Source organism: Camelina sativa, chromosome 2 (assembly GCF_030686135.1).
Source record: "Camelina sativa cultivar CO46 ecotype springtype chromosome 2, ASM3068613v1".
Taxonomy (NCBI): Eukaryota; Viridiplantae; Streptophyta; class Magnoliopsida; order Brassicales; family Brassicaceae; genus Camelina; species Camelina sativa.
Genome location: NC_141881.1, coordinates 10843469 through 10860438, shown reverse-complemented (window position 1 = coordinate 10860438; position 16970 = coordinate 10843469). Strand labels below are relative to the sequence as shown.

Genomic DNA, 16970 nt, shown 5'->3' with positions numbered 1-16970 from the left:
GATGCTTTGATGCGGAACAGGCCGTATACCGACTTGATTAAGGATGCGACACCAACAGAGCAATCTGAGCATGAACCAGACAATAAAGAGGACGTGCGTCTATGGTTCAAGCAGAATCATAGAGATGCCAGCCGAGCCTCCCGATCACCAAGCTATCACACTCGGAGGTACAAGTTTGAGGTCTTATGCGGACCACGGTTAACTCCTTACCGCTCTTGACGATCGAGCCAACACTCGACCACCGCATCCGGAGCCGACCATGGTACGTGAATCCTCATCTGAGACACTTACCGAGTCATTAGGCGAGGCCAATGAAGAGTCTGCCCACACGATCAACTTCATATCCGGCGTTTGCTTGTTAATGGGGAGTTTCAAGCAAGTCAAGCCACCGAAGATGACCATTGAAGGGTCTTCCCATTCGGTATTATTCTTGACTACTTCAAGTAGTAAGCTCCAGCTGGGAGTTGCCAATACCATGCCATCCTTCTCCACTCTTAGCGCCAAGGCCGTTACCGCACAAGGTCCTAGGGCGAAGTATTTTTGCAACTTTGGTGCGGATCAAACTTTTGTGTGGCATCCTGGAGAGCTTCAGCAACCAACCACGGTTCATGAAGGGATCGGAGCGACCAACGCCACTGGCCTTACCGGAGAAGTCTTATCCTTTTCTCTTAAGGCCTTACTGTTTGCATTTGATTCCGGTAAATTAAACCGCGGTTGAACTTTTGATGCTGCTGATTCGGTTTTCCTTATTAATCCAGGTGATGAGCAAAGTTTTGAGGTCAAAACTTCTATAAGAGGGAGGGAATGATGTGAGCACGGGATCAGTCACTCGGCCTAGAACACTCGCATCTCTCGGACACCTCTCGGACAACACCTGGATAACTCTCGGACACTCGTACCACCCGCAGGACAACTTGGAACCGGCATTCTTAATGATGTTCGGCACCAACCAGTCCCCAAGGATCATCAAGGAGGAGCAAGAAAAGTCACCTAATGGGCATTTCAAGCCAAGCTCCAACCTTTACACCAAGGGCTCATGGCTAGCATCACCAAAGAAGAGCCTAGGGCGCGACCAGCTTTGGGAAGCTTGATTTGTGTGTCTTCACCACCAAGCTAAGTGAAGACATCCCTAAGCCATTAAAAGGAGCTATACTCTTTTTCCTACTTTGGGTTTGTTCCAATGGGTTTACCAAAGAGGTTTTAATGAGGCAGCGAACTCTAGTGCATCTCCACTTCCTTCCCACTTGGCTCATGACTTGGAAATATTTATTGACATGCTTAGGAGCCAAGGAAGTGAAGACCCTATCTACCACGTCCCACCAATGACGTGGCCATCTCATCTCTTCCCTTCCTTCCTTTTAATTTCCTTTGAACTCTCTTATGACCATTAGATTGGTCTTTGCCTTTGTTTGCTTTTGCTTTTACTTTTAGGGACATGTGTGTTCCTTAGCTTTGGCCGCGTGTCTATGATTTTAGTGCCTCCCAAATGTAAGCCTCCCTATATAAAGGCCTAAACCCTCATTGTAAAACTCAGACTTGAAGATTGAATTAATTTCCAAAGAGAGAATCTTTGTTTCTTGTCTCACTCTTCTCTTCTGCTCAAGTCCGCGTCTTGGATTCAGAGAAATCCTAGAAGGTTCGTAAACTGGGTTCGAGACCTTCTAGTCCGACCGTATCACGGGCCGTGCCATCTCCCGTGTGTCGTTGTATCGACCCACCTTCCGTCCATCTCTACTGTACCGCGTTTGGTTCCAACCGTTCGTTGATTTCCGCTTCGACTCCATCGTTCCCTAGTGAACCGAGGTCGAGTTTCTCACTCGGTTCGCTAGCCGCCGTCCATTTCCGACCGTACCGTCCATCCTTACCACGTTCATCTGTCCAACCAACCGCGGTCAAGCAGCTGCTTGACCGGATCCGCGTTCCACTCGTTCGTTTGCCACCTAATTCCGTTTCCATCTTTCATTTCATCTCCTCTTTCGTTCCCCACCGTCTGGTCCAAGGAAAGTTCCCAATACACTGACCGTCTCGAGGAACCGACATTCCGTCTGTACCGCGAGCCGTCTAGTGCTCACATCAGGACCGGAACCTGACCGAGACGCACCGGACGCAACCAAGAAGCTTGCACCGTTCACGGGACAACGGCCGGGCAACGTACCAGAAATCTCTCCGGGAGCGACGTGTGTGGCTGAACTATTTCTAGAACCCTCTGTTTTGTAACGTTAAATAGAGTGACGTGTGTGGTTGTGTTTAAACCACTTAGAAGAGCGACGTGTTCTATTTCAAAGAGAACACGTCAAGGGTAACGTGTGCGGACCATTGCGAGTCCCTAGTCTCCTCTATAGCTAGCTCTATTTAAATCCTCTCTTATTTCTTGTAAAATCATACTTGAATGAAAATAAAAACTTTTCCAAAGAGAGAATCTTTGACTCTTGTCTCACTCCTCTCCTTAGAACCAATCCGGGATTGTTCTACCGAGAAACCCTAGCTGACCTTGAACCGGGTTCGCCGTCGACTAGTCTGACCGTATCGCGAGACGAGTGAGCCCTCGCGTGTCGTCGTTCGATCCATCATCGTCATCGTTCCATCTTTGTTTCGCTAGCCATTCCGCAACTCCACCGTCCATACCGTACCGCAACCATAAGCGCTCGACCATGACGTGACCAAATTTCAAACTTTGAATCCGCTCGTTTGTTTGCCGTAAAACTCCGTTTCCACCATTTGTTTTCTCCCTAGAGTCAATCTACTGCGCCTTGTCCAAGAGAAGTTGATCCTAGTTCGCTTGGCCCAAGAGGATTCGATTCTGTCCGTACCGCGAGACGTCCGGCGCTCGCATCAGATGGTATCAGAGCTCAACGTTCCTAACCACAGGTTGTGTCTTTCTAACCCAGAAACTCATTTCCTTTTGATTAAAATTTGGATCTTGAGCATATCTAGTAGACTCGTTTGCTTTTGTTTAGTTTTAGGATTACTTTTGCATCGCTGTCATCAATCATTGTTGTGGCATAAGAAAATATATCTTTGTGGTCTATTGAACGTAATATACTCACGAATATTCGTTCTTTGTTTTGAAGAGGTTTAAAATCAACCGGACAGCGCATCATGTCGAGCCACGTCACCGTTGACCGCCCGTACGATCACTATGGCCAAACAACCACATCCGTCGGAGATTCCTCTACCTCCTTTAGATATCGGTCCACCTTGACGGCCTTATGCAATGGTATAGAACGCTTGACCGAGCGCATGACACGCCTTGACCTCGCGAATCCTCCGAGAGAAGATCCCTTGCCCAAGCGGCGCCAACGCCAAGAACCGGATAGAAGTGACCAGTCCGACGAGGACTATGAACCATGACCTAGGCGAAACCATCGACGCGACGACCAATACGAGGATGCTCCGAGGCCTTACGAACCTGGTCACAAGATGACTGCACCAACATTTTCTGGCAAGTCTGATCCGGAGGCCTACCTCGACTGGGAGAGCCGAATGGACCACCTCTACTTGTGTCATAACTATCCGGAGATGCGTAAGATCAACTACGCTGTGGCCCAATTCACGTGGTGGGACCACTTAGTGGCCGAGCAACACCGCAATCATGACCGACCGATCGCCACTTGGGAAGTCATGAAATCCAAGATGAGGAGGCGATACGTTCCACCCTTTTACCACCGAAAGCTCCAAAAGAAGTTCAGGAGAGTCACTCAAGGCTCGCGGTCCGTTGAGGAATATTATGAGGAGTTTGAGCACCTACGCAACCGACTCTAAGTCGAAGACACCGAAGAATCCCTCATGGCGCAGTTCCTTGACGGTTTACAAGACCGGATCGTGCGCAAGGTCAAACGCCAACCTTACAAAGGGTTCGAAGAGTTGCTGCACCTATCAGTGCAAATTGAGGGTCAGATCAAGAAGAAGAACGCCACCGCAAGTCGCACCAGAACCCAAGGAGTTCCAAACTGGTCTCCAAACGCGTCAACCTCCAACCGGCCACAAGAAAAGCCTAAAACGGCCAATGTCGATTTCCGGTTCAAAACAAAGGAGCCGGCCCCCAACGATCGTCAAGAACCACGACGTACCACCAATGACATCCGAAGCCGAGACATTGTTTGTTATAAATTCCAAGGTCGAGTCCACTACGCGCAAGAGTGTCCGAACGCTTGATATGTCTATATTTTGTCTCTTCTTAGCCTATTTTTATCATGCATTTAGCTAGGATAACTCATTGGTTTGCATCATTTTCTAGTTCTTTCTATACACTTTGCACGTCTAGGTAGCTCTTGCATCATCCTTGCATACATTGTGCATTTTGGAGTATTTCAGGTATTTAGGAGACGTTGGAAGCCATTCTCGTCCGAGCCATGGTCACCATCTTCGTTTCGTCCGAGCCATGGTCACCATCTCCGTTTCGTCCGAGCCATGGTCACCATCTCCGTTTCGTCCGAGCCATGGTCACCATCTCCGTTTCGTCCGAGCCATTATCACCATCTCCGTCTCGTCCGAGCCATTGTCACCATCTCCGTCTCGTCCGAGCCATTGTCACCATCTCCGTTTCGTCCGAGCTATGATGACATTGCATTCCATTCGATGCACACAGACTCGATCGCACATGTCGGGAAGAAGGACATTTGGTTTCACACGCTTCATGAGATTACCGAACCGACGCTTTACCTTGTCGTTTTAAGTTTTAGGGCTTTCCATGTTGGACTACTATATATACATTTTGTTAAGTCTTTGCGGAGAGATCTTATCTTTTATCTCGTTTTCGTTCCCAGAAGGTTTCTGAACCTAGCCACCAATACGTTCTGAGACTTGTATTCTGATATCTTTGAGATTTATTCAGATTTTGCATTTGATTCCTTCTACAAAGTTGTTCATCTTATTTTTATCTATCTTATTATGCTTGTTTCAATGATTTCTGTTTTTGCATCCTTGACTATGATTTTCGGATCTGAGTAGTGTGTTAGTTCTTGAGGATGGGATAGATTAGGTGGAGGATCTTAGGATGTAGAGTGTTTAAGCTTTGATTGTATGATTCCCTTCTAGACTAGAGTTAGAATTACTAGTTTCTCTCTGATCAATTGGAACTAGGTTCGAGACATTTCCGCACCCAAAAGGTGTTTGATGAAATGTCTGACCAACTAGTGCCAGAGACTTACGTTCCTAGCCTAAGAGATTAGTTGTCTAGGATGTTTGTTGACGTGAATAAACTTGTTTGTCATGCTTGCTCGACCACGTTTCTCTAGCGAGAGCTAGGTATGGAAGTGGTTGAGTCTGAGTAGCTTTTGCCAAGAGATTGGATTAGCTAAGTTGTGATGTTCATTGTTTAGGGATACCTTGCTTGTGGTATGTTAAACACTCCTTAGACTAGGATACTCCACCGACATCAATTACCCCATTCTCAGGACTTCTTTCTTTCTGATTTTTATTACATTCCTGGAACTGTTTCGTTTGTTCATGCTTAGAATCGTTTGCGTGTTTATTCACTTTCGCTTCTTGTCATGCATTCTTGTTTCTAGTTCTGTGACTCACTTCCGTTTCGCATTTTGATCATTCTAGGACAGTTAGATTAAAACACTCTTTGAATTGGCTTAACTTGTGACATCTTGATTGCATTTTGAGTGATAGTAAACTTTCCCAACTGGATTGACACCTTAAGTATTACAACGCATAAGGTTAATTGAACCTACTAGGAGACACGAAAATCTTAGTATCAATTTGGCGCCGTTGCCATTTGGGATTCTTTTTGCTACATTTAAGATTTCAAGTTTTGCAAGATTAAGTTCTGTTACATAATCATTCTGAGTACTGACTTGCTTTGGTTTTCTGCTTGTTTGTTTTGCATCTCAGGCACCTGTTGATTGCAACCTTGCATGCACACCAGATCAAGAGGGCATCAGAATCTCCTTCCTATGATCGATGAAATCAATCGGTTGCAACGCCCACGACAAGCTCGTCAACCCACTGATCATCCCGCACACGTCACTATGGAACACCAGAATGAACCACATCAGGGACCGCGAAACATTGGTGCTGGGGATGCACCGAACACTCATACTCAACGTGCTGGAATCGTCCCTCCCGTCGTGCCGAACAACAACTTCGAGATCAAAAGTGGTCTGATAACCATGATCCAAGGAAACAAGTTTCACGGGTTGCCTATGGAGGATCCACTCGACCACTTGGACGAGTTCGACCATCTTTGTGGTCTCACTAAGATCAACAGCGTGAGTGAGGATGGTTACAAGTTGCGCCTCTTCCCATTCTCCCTGGGAGACAAGGCTCATCAATGGGAGAAAAACCTTCCCAAGGGATCAATCACCACCTGGAATGGCTGCAAGAAGGCATTCTTGGCCAAGTTTTTCTCCAACTCCAGAACAGCACGTCTCAGGAATGAGATTTCCAGCTTCACTCAGAAGAGCTCAGAATCATTCTGTGAAGCTTGGGAGCGTTTCAAGGGTTACCACAGCCAGTGTCCACACCATGGTTTCAGCAACGAGTCACTGCTGAGCACTTTATACTGTGGTGTACTTCCAAAAATCCGCATGCTGCTTGACACTGCTTCTAACGGTAATTTCTTGAACAAAGATGTTGAGGAAGGATGGCAACTGGTTGAGAATCTCGCTCAGTCTGACCGCAACTACAATGAGGATTATGACCGCACAGTTCGCGGCAACTCTGGGTCTGAGGAGAAGTACAAGACGGACCTTAAGAATGTCAATGACAAGCTTGACCGCCTCTTGCTAAGTCAGCAGCAGACTGTCCATTTCGTATCTGAGGATGACCCTTTTCAAGTTCAGGATGGGAAGGGTGAGCAGTCTGTAGCAATCAACTACGTCCAGAATCAAGGTGGATACAACAAGGGTTATAACCCCTACAAGACGCACCCCAATTTGTCTTACCGGAGCACCAATGTTGCAAATCCACAAGGTCAGGTGTACCCTCCTCAGCAGCAACAATAAGGTACGCAAAAGCCTTTTGTTCCTTACAATCAAGGATTCATGCCTAAGCAACAGTTCCAGCAAAGTTCTCATGCTCCTTCCGGACCACCACCTGGATTTTCACCTCAACAAGTTCAACCTACTCAAGCTCCAGATCAAGAAATGAAGCACATGCTGCAACAACTTCTTCAAGGTCAAGCTAGTGGTTCTCTGGATACTGCTAAGAAGTTTGCTGAACTCAGTCAGCGGATGGAATGTTCTTACAATGATCTGAATGTCAAGTTTGAAGTTCTTAACTCCAAGATGAAGTATATGGAAGGCAAGACTGTTTCTACTTCTACCCCAACAACTGGCCAACTACCTGGAAAAGCAGTTCAAAACCCCAAGGACTATGCTACTATCCATGCAATCACCACCCAAGCTGTAGATGTACGGCTCACTGAGGACACTGAGAGTTTAGATGGGGAGGATTTTCTTCAATATGAAGTTGAGATAAAGGATCATGTCGAGGTGCTCAAGGATCCAATTGAGTCAGCCAAACAATCTGATCCTGAAGCTACTAAAGAACCCACTGCTCCCAAGGATAAACCTGTGAGATTCATTCCTCCACCATACAAGCCACCTCTACCATTTCCAGTGAGGTTTAAGAAGCAGCTTACTGAGAAGTACAAAGCTCTGTTCGAAAACCAAGTCAAGGAGATTGAACTTAGGATGCCTTTGCTTGATGCATTTGCACTTGTGCCTCAATATCAGAAGTTTTTAACTGTTTGCAGCTCAGAGGCTAGGATTCAACGGATACAAGTCATGCAACCTCCGCTTAATATTGGCTGATAGGACTACTAGATTGCCTCATGGTCTATTAGAGAACCTGCCCATCAAAATTGGACAAGCTGAGATTCCTACTTACTTTGTGGTGCTGGGAATGGATGAAGAGCCTAAAGATCCACTAATCCTAGGAAGACCTTTCTTAGCTACAGTTGGCGCAATCATTGATGTCAAGAAGGGGATGATTGATCTCAATCTAGGTAAAAACTTCAAGATGAAGTTTGATATCAGAGATTCTAGGAAGAAACCAACTATTGATGGACATACCTTTGTGATTGAAGAGAAAGATCAGAAATCTGGGTTTTGACATCTTTGAGGGTGTGAATGAGGCAGAAACTGAGGTTTTGGTAACCAAAGAGAAAACTCAAAGTTTCACTCGACCATTCTCCAACTCGAGTGCAGTCGTTACCCTCCCTAAGCGTCAAGACCTGCTTCCTAAACCTCACCAACCGCAAGAGTCAAGTCCTCCCACGCTTGACAGTTTGTATGAACTCCAAAATACTTAGATTCTAATGGATTCAGTGAAAGAGTTAACAGCTATGGTGAAGGAGATGAGTGGGCAAATCAAGAAGCTCCAAGGCACAATGAGAAGTTCTCCTCCAAGGAAATTAAGGAAGAGGTTTGGGATAATGAAGAAGAGGTGTTGCAGAGTTCAACCACCACCGTGCGTTCTCAACCATCGTCGACTCGAGCAAGGTTCAACCGACGGCGTGGAATCAGACTCGACCCATACTGAGAGGTTCATCACTCTGCACTCGTTCAAGCCACGCCTCTGCTGTCACGCTCGAACCAATCTCACTCCGCACACGCTCCAACTACCACACTCGAGCCACTCAAGCCAACACCCGATCGAGCCCCTCTCTCGAGCCACACACGAAGTCTCCATCGAGCCAATTCGTCAGAGAACACTCTCTCCGGTTCCTTCCCCAGCACGTCAATCTTCATATGTGTCACGGGAGCGACCATCTTCACCCGCTCCTTCACGCCACTCATCACACGAGTCTAGGGAGAGAAGGAGACGCAGTTCGCGAGGTTCCAGAGCCTCTTCTAGTCATAGATCAGCGCGTCGTTCTGCAGCTCGAGATGAGCATGAGGTTGAGGTTGGGCGGCGAGTTGAAGCTCAAGGTGATCATCAGGGCACGCAAGCGGTTGAGCAGCAAGTCGACCAACCAGCTGAAGTCACACCCGCGGATCCTGAACAAGGCGAAGGACAGAGTCAGTTTCACGCTCCTCCTTGGGCGAGCACGGACTCCTTCTTCTACTACTGAGGTACTCTGACCTTTCCTTTGTACATACCATTTCATTCCTGCATTGTTTCTGTTGTGATTCTTAAATCTTCCTGCAAATTTTTCTTACACAGGAGACTGTGTAATTTAAGTTTGGGGGAGGGTTTGAGATGATGTATCTGATGATGTTTTCTGTGATTCTTATTTCAAATTTTTGCATCATATCATGTTTGAGTCTGCATTCATCTATTTGCATAGAAAAGCCATAAAAATTTCAAAAATTTCAAAAATTTCCACAAAAACAGAGTGTTCATGTAGTTTGCATTTGCATAATAGGATTGAGTCTAGTGTTGTTCATTTAGGAATGTTGCATTTAGCATAGGGGTTGATGATGATTGTAACCTTGTTAGCATGTTGGATTCAATAGGATAGGATCAAGGCCCTTGTTCTTAGTTCTTTGATGCTTGTTGATTGAACTTGAAAATTTAAGATTGAAGCATGTTTTGGATTGATATCATTCCCTCTCTACCTGAACCTAATCCTGACTTGCAATTATCCTGTTATGCATTGAAGTTGAACTCATGGATACCATATACATACTTGGATTGTCTTTCACATTTTTACCACCCTTGTCAATCCAAGTAGCTGATTCCCATCTTTGGAACAGTTCTCCGCACCATTAACCAACCGTTCTTTCAAGCCAATTGTATTCTTGAGTGTCAGGCCTTTTTCCGAGTTGAGCTTGTTAGAAAGTGTTAGGTTCTAACCGACAAGAGTAGGATCCTGTGTACTTCTAGTTCGCGTTATCCGGACTAGTAGGACTAGGTGAGAACTCGAATTTTGGGTATTGGGTATGGATTTGTGCAGAAGAGTGAAGTGTAAAAAGAAAGTAAAGGGTAGAAAATCTTTAGGAGGGGGATGTGTTTTCAAGGTTTACAAGTCTAGTAAAGGATTTGGGTTGAACAAAATAATGAGTTATTGGTTCTGGGCATAAAACGAAAAGATTAGACAAAGAAAAGAAAGTAAAATGTTTAAGATGTCTAGATTCCTTAGAAGAAAAGAAAAAGAACCTTACTGATAATAAAGATTTCCCAATCCGCTAGAATGATAAGAAGTGAACTCCTCCAAAGACCAAGTGTAAAGAATGAAAGATTGGATTTGAGATAATGTTTGTGATGAAGGGTAGAACCAACTTCGGTTTGGAACATTCTTTGGGTAGACAGGGCGCTGCTCTTGTATGTATCAGTTGGTTTCAACCTTTAGCCTTCTCTTAAGCTCAACTCATTTTCGTGAGAGATCCTTGTCCTGTATTGATGAAACCACTCGAGAAGGAGACCATCTAAGTCTCTAACATTTCACCCTAGCCAAATGAGTTCAACGACATTGCTTAGCTTGATTCACGGTTCTCTGTTAATGAATGTTAAAGGGAATGATTGATAGGATTGCGTGTGTAGAAAAAAATATGGAGTTCCTTCACCATACATCATAGAATTAAAAACAAGGACCTTGATTCTAACTATTTTATTTAGCATGTTTTAGGTTCTGAAACCCCATCTTCACACCTCTTCTCCATACTCTATTCTTGATTGATTGCTTGAGGGCAAGCAAAGAGTAAGTTTAGGGGAGTTGATATGTCTATATTTTGTCTCTTCTTAGCCTATTTTTATCATGCATTTAGCTAGGATAACTCATTGGTTTGCATCATTTTTTAGTTCTTTCTATACACTTTGCACGTCTAGGTAGCTCTTGCATCATCCTTGCATACATTGTGCATTTTGGAGTATTTCAGGTATTTAGGAGACGTTGGAAGCCATTCTCGTCCGAGCCATGGTAACCATCTCCATTTCGTCCGAGCCATGGTCACCATCTCCGTTTCGTCCGAGCCATGGTCACCATCTCCGTTTCGTCCGAGCCATGGTCACCATCTCCGTTTCGTCTGAGCCATGGTCACCATCTCCGTTTCGTCCGAGCCATTATCACCATCTCCGTCTCGTCCGAGCCATTGTCACCATCTCCGTCTCGTCCGAGCCATTGTCACCATCTCCGTTTCGTCCGAGCTATGATGACATTGCATTCCATTCGACGCACACAGACTCGATCGCACATGTCGGGAAGAAGGACGTTTGGTTTCACACGCTTCAGGAGATTACCGAACCGACGCTTTACCTTGTCGTTTTAAGTTTTAGGGCTTTCCATGTTGGACTACTATATATACAATTTGTTAAGTCTTTGCGGAGAGATCTTATCTTTTATCTCGTTTTCGTTCCCAGAAGGTTTCTGAACCTAGCCACCAATACTTTCTGAGACTTGTATTCCGATATCTTTGAGATTTATTCAGATTTTGCATTTGATTCCTTCTACAAAGTTGTTCATCTTATTTTTATCTATCTTATTATGCTTGTTTCAATGATTTCTGTTTTTGCATCCTTGACTATGATTTTCGGATCTGAGTAGTGTGTTAGTTCTTGAGGATGGGATAGATTAGGTGGAGGTTCTTAGGATGTAGAGTGTTTAAGCTTTGATTGTATGATTCCCTTCTGGACTAGAATTAGAATTACTAGTTTCTCTCTAATCAATTGGAACTAGGTTTGAGACATTTCCGCACCCAAAAGGTGTTTGATGAAATGTCTGACCAACTAGTGCCAGAGACTTACGTTCCTAGCCTAAGAGATTAGTTGTCTAGGATGTTTGTTGACGTGAATGAACTTGTTTGTCATACCTGCTCGACCACGTTTCTCTAGCGAGAGCTATGTATGGAAGTGGTTGAGTCTGAGTAGCTTTTGCCAAGAGATTGGATTAGCTAAGTTGTGATGTTCATTGTTTAGGGATACCTTGCTTGTGGTATGTTAAACACTCCTTAGACTAGGATACTCCACCGACATCAATTACCCCATTCTCAGGACTTCTTTCTTTCTGATTTTTATTACATTCCTGGAACTGTTTCGTTTGTTCATGCTTAGAATCGTTTGCGTTTTTATTCACTTTCGCTTCTTGTCATGCATTCTTGTTTCTAGTTCTGTGACTCACTTCCGTTTCGCATTTTGATCATTCTAGGACAGTTAGATAAAAACACTCTTTGAATTGGCTTAACTTGTGACATCTTGATTGCATTTTGAGTGATAGTAAACTTTCACAACTGGATTGACACCTTAAGTATTATAACGCATAAGGTTAATTGAACCTACTAGTAGACACAAAAATCTTAGTATCAACGCTCGCAACATGATCATCACCGAGTCCGGAGAGCTCGAGTCCGAAGGAGAAGCGGCCGAAGAGAACGATCGAGCCAACGCGAAGCTAAAAGAGGCCGTAGCCGAACCGGACGTTGGAGAACTCCTGATGATCCGACACGTCCTCAACACCAGCGTGGAGACCGACGACGCGAGCCAGCGCGACAACATCTTCCATACTCGTTGCACTGTAAGTGGGAAGATTTGTGGGTTGATCATCTACGGTGGATCTTGCACTAATGTGGCAAGTTCTAGTCAGGTCAAGAAATTATCTCTTAACACCACAAATCACCCGAGACCTTATAGACTCAAATGGTTGAATTACAAGACCGTGATTCATGTTAAAGAACAAGTCACGGTTCCGTTTAGTGTGGGTCCTTACAAAAGCCAAGTCTTGTGTGATGTGGTTCCAATGCAAGCTAGCCACCTCCTTTTGGGGCATCCTTGGCAGTTTGACAAAAGGACCACTCACTGCGGCAACACCAACCAATATTATTTTGTTCATGATAATAAGCGTGTTTGATTAAAACCGTTGAGCCCCACACAAGTTCATGATATGCAATCGAAACTGTCTAAGGATTCGGACTCTAAAACAAACTTTCTAATTCAATCTAGTGATGTTAGAAAGTCCCTTAAGGACTCCAACCAAGTTTTATTGATGGTTTTTCGAGATTTATAGGTTGAAGGGCTCGAAGGTTCGATGGACGCTTTACCGGACGTTATCCGAGACGTTCTCCGACTCTTTGCAGACGTGTTCCTCGACAAGTTGCCCGAAGGTTTACCACCGATACGTGGCATCAAACATCAGATCGATCTCGTGCCCAGAGCTCAACTACCAAACCGGCCCGCGTATCGTGTCAACCAGGAGAAAGCCAAGGAATTGGAGCGCCAAGTGACCGAGCTCATGTCCCAAGGCTATGTTCGAGAGAGTCTAAGCCTGTGTGCCGTCCCTGTCCTACTCGTACCAAAGAAAGATGGATCCTGGCGTATGTGTGTCGACTGTCGGGCCGTGAACAACATCACGATCAAGTATCGACACCCTATACCGAGGCTGGACGATATGCTAGACGAGTTAAGCGGTTCGAGCATTTTCTCGAAGATTGATCTCAAGAGCGGCTACCACCAAGTTCGAATGAAGGAAGGGGAAGAGTGGAAAACCGCATTCAAAACCAAGCAAGGTTTGTACGAACGGTTGGTAATGCCATTCGGTTTATCTAATGCACCCTCTACCTTTATGAGACATATGAACCATGTTTTGAGAGCTTACATCAACAAATTTGTTGTGGTTTATTTTGATGATATTCTTGTGTATAGTTCATGTCTATCGGATCATGTCATGCATCTTGAATATGTTTTAAACACTCTCCGCGAAGAGCAATTATACGCTAACTTGAAAAAGTGCGTCTTTGCTACTAATGAACTAGTTTTCTTAGGTTTTATTGTAAGTGAACAGGGCTTAAAGGTGGACGGCGAGAAGATTCGAGCCATCGAAGAGTGGCCCACGCCTACCAGTGTTTCACATGTCCGATCGTTCCACGGCCTCGCCAGTTTCTACCAACGGTTGGTGAAAGACTTTAGCACGGTCGCGGCTGTAACGCCCCCGAACTGCACTATGACCACCCAGGCCATCAGACGGCGCTGGGACGCTACTATGGGAACGTTCATCAAAGGTCCGGCCGAGTGCGAGAACAAATCAGGCCCTTCGACCAGTCCCTCGGTGAGGTTCCCGACCACACGGCCCATAATATTATCATAAGTAATCTAAGATTACTTAGTGAGCTCAGGGTTCCTGCAGAGAAATAAATTCCAAACCCTAGTTCCCCATTAACAATCAACATGCACGCAAATATACCAACATGCGAACATGAATAAGCAACATGCAAGCACTGATAAACAACACGCAAGCATAAGCCATCAACAAGCAAGCGATTAACATGCAAGCAAGCGAAACAACTCAACAACCATCAAAGATGGCATGCGGAAGCTAATAAGCTAACAAAACCACTTCACCCTTACTCGCAACTACATGCAACCATAAACAACAACATGCAACAACATGCAATAACAAGCAACAACATGCAACCATATCACTTGAAATAAAAACAACAGTTTTTAACAAGTTTAATTTATCTGGGCCCGGTATGCATTCCTCTTCCCCAACCCCTCATGAATTCTCCAAACGCAACCACAAAGGCAGGCGTTTGGATATCCACCAAAATTACACCGTCGTGTAGAATAGCCTCGGCCAGGGTAGCGAGCCCAGTAACCTCCGAGCTCTTCGTGACCAACCCTGCACACACACGAACATGGGTTGCATGTCGCGGCTGTATGTGGCACGGAATGGGAAGGATAGCCATACCAAATCTTAAACACTTAGCCGGAATTTCTCGCGGACTAAAGCGCCTTAAGATCTCACCGAAGTTTATACTTGAATTTATATGGTTCACAAACCTATAATTTTACAAGCATCTCAACCAAAACTCGCCTTTGTTACTAGATCATCTCGATCTAGCAACTAGCACAACCTCACCACGCATGCATTTAAACAAGAAAACATAAAAGAACTTCAAGTAAATGCATCTACATGCAACATGCAAATCCGCGCACTAGATGGAAGTTTTCAACTCTCCATCTAAGCCGATGCAAATATGTGCCTGAACTCACAGTAAACCGTCGACGAATGATCTCCTTTGATGAAGGTCTTCTCGTGGCAACTCGGAACTCTCTTTCGGTTAGAATCGATTTCCTTATCGATCTAACGTTGATGGTTGTTGGTCGATAGTCTTCTCTTGCACCTTCTTCCTTCTCTCGCAACACCTTCTTCTTTCTCTCACAACACTCACTCTTTCTCTTCTTTCTCTCTTAATTTCTCTCAACTTACCCCTTCTTTCTTTGTGAGAAAATGAGAGGAATGAGAGCTTATTTATAGGGAATTTGGGCGGTGGAGTCGACCAATGAGAGTCACATGCACTCTCTCCCTTAGAGTGTATTAGAGCACACTCAACACTTGGAAGCATCTTGATTAGCCACCTTGATTTCCACTTAGCTTTCTTGAATTCTTTAATCCTCCACTAACTCTCACTAAATCTTCTTGAATAAAATATTCATCCCACTAATTCCCTTAAGTCTTCTTGATTAAAATATTAATCCACTAACTTCCTTGACTAAAGTGATTTTTGGTGGGGAAGACTTTTAATACTCTCGGTCGACCATCGTCGATCCTCAGCAGCTCTCTCGGCAATTATCGGCATCCATCGGCAGCTTCCTTCGGGTACTCGACACTTTCTCGGATACTCGGCAACTTCCTCGAGTACTCGGTAACTTCCTCGAGTACTCGGTAACTCTCTCGGGTACTCGACAACTCTCTCCCAGGTACTCGACAACTTTCTCTCGGGTACTCGATATCTTCCTCGAGTACTCGGCACTCTCTCGAGTAATCGGTACTCTCGGCATTTCTCGGCGACTGCCGGACAATGCGTCTCAGACGGTACGGGCAGTACGTCTCGGACAACTCTTGGTCCGTTAAACTTTTCTCGGACTTCCCTTCATCAAACTTTCAGCTCCTCTTGCTAGCTTCTTTTCTGGGTCTTTTGGACTTGAAATCACGTCAAAACTTTACCCCTGGGTGAGGGTCACTACATTCTCCCCCCCTTAATAGAATTCGTCCCAAATTCCATAGGGTTCTGATGGTCCTGCTTCATCTTCTTCGACAAACAACTGAGGATACTTGGCACGGATCCTATCCTCATCTTCCCAAGTGGTAACCTTACGGTTCTGCTTTCCCCAAAATACTTGGATTTGAGGAATGCTCCGGGTTTTCAACTTTCGGGTTCTCCTTTGTCCTATTCCAAACGGTCCTTCGGGGTATGTAAGATTTGGCTCCAACTCCTCGATAGACTCGGGCACAATCATTCTTGGATCTGACACATGCTTCCGTAGTTGTGAAACGTGGAAGACTTTATGCAATCGCATAACCTCGGGCATTGATAACCGATAGGCTACCTCGCCAACTCTTTTCTCAATCCGGTATGGTCCAATAAACCTTACCGCAAGCTTTCCCACTTTGCCAAAACGATCCTTTCCCTTTTGTGGTGCAACCTTCAAATACACCATGTCTCCAACTTCAAACTCCACTTCACGCCTCTTACGATCCGCGTACTTCCTCTAGCGATCCTGAGCTTTCTTCATGCTCTCATGGATAAATTTGATTTTCTCCGTTGTCTCATCAATCAACTTGTGATTGAAACTTGTCCTCTCTCCAACTTCCGTCCAACACAAAGGCGTTCTACACGGCCTTCCGTACATGGCTTCAAACGGCGACATGCCGGTACTCGAGTGATAACTATTGTTATACGCAAACTCCACCAATGGCAAATTCTTCTCCCAATCTGATGACCATTCTAGCGCACATAGTCGGATCATGTCCTCTATGGTTCGAATAGTCCTCTCCGTCTGTCCGTCAGTCTCTGGGTGAAATGAGGTGCTCATATGAACTTCTGTTCCCAACGCCCTCTGCAAATCTTGCCAAAATAATGATGCAAACTTGGGATCACGATCAGAAATGATATTCGCTGGCACTCCATGAAGCTTCAAAATTTCGTCTACGTACTTCTCAGCCAACACGGGTGCTTGGTCCGTACTCTTCACTGGAACCAAATGGGCTACCTTGGTTAAACGATCAACCACTACCCATACTGCATCATTGGTTCGCCCTTTTCTTATTGGTAGTCCGGTAATAAAATCCATCGAGATAGAGT

General features: G+C 45.1%; 1 non-coding gene and 1 pseudogene across 1 annotated transcript; both read right to left on the bottom strand.

Moving 5' to 3' along the window:
• The window catches only part of LOC109126523 (uncharacterized), a 59513-nt pseudogene that overhangs the window by 28081 nt on the left and 14462 nt on the right, over window positions 1-16970 (bottom strand).
• LOC147948425 (small nucleolar RNA R71) lies at window positions 6375-6481 on the bottom strand. Its single transcript, XR_015585993.1, has one exon. It is a non-coding gene; the product is annotated as a small nucleolar RNA R71 (small nucleolar RNA).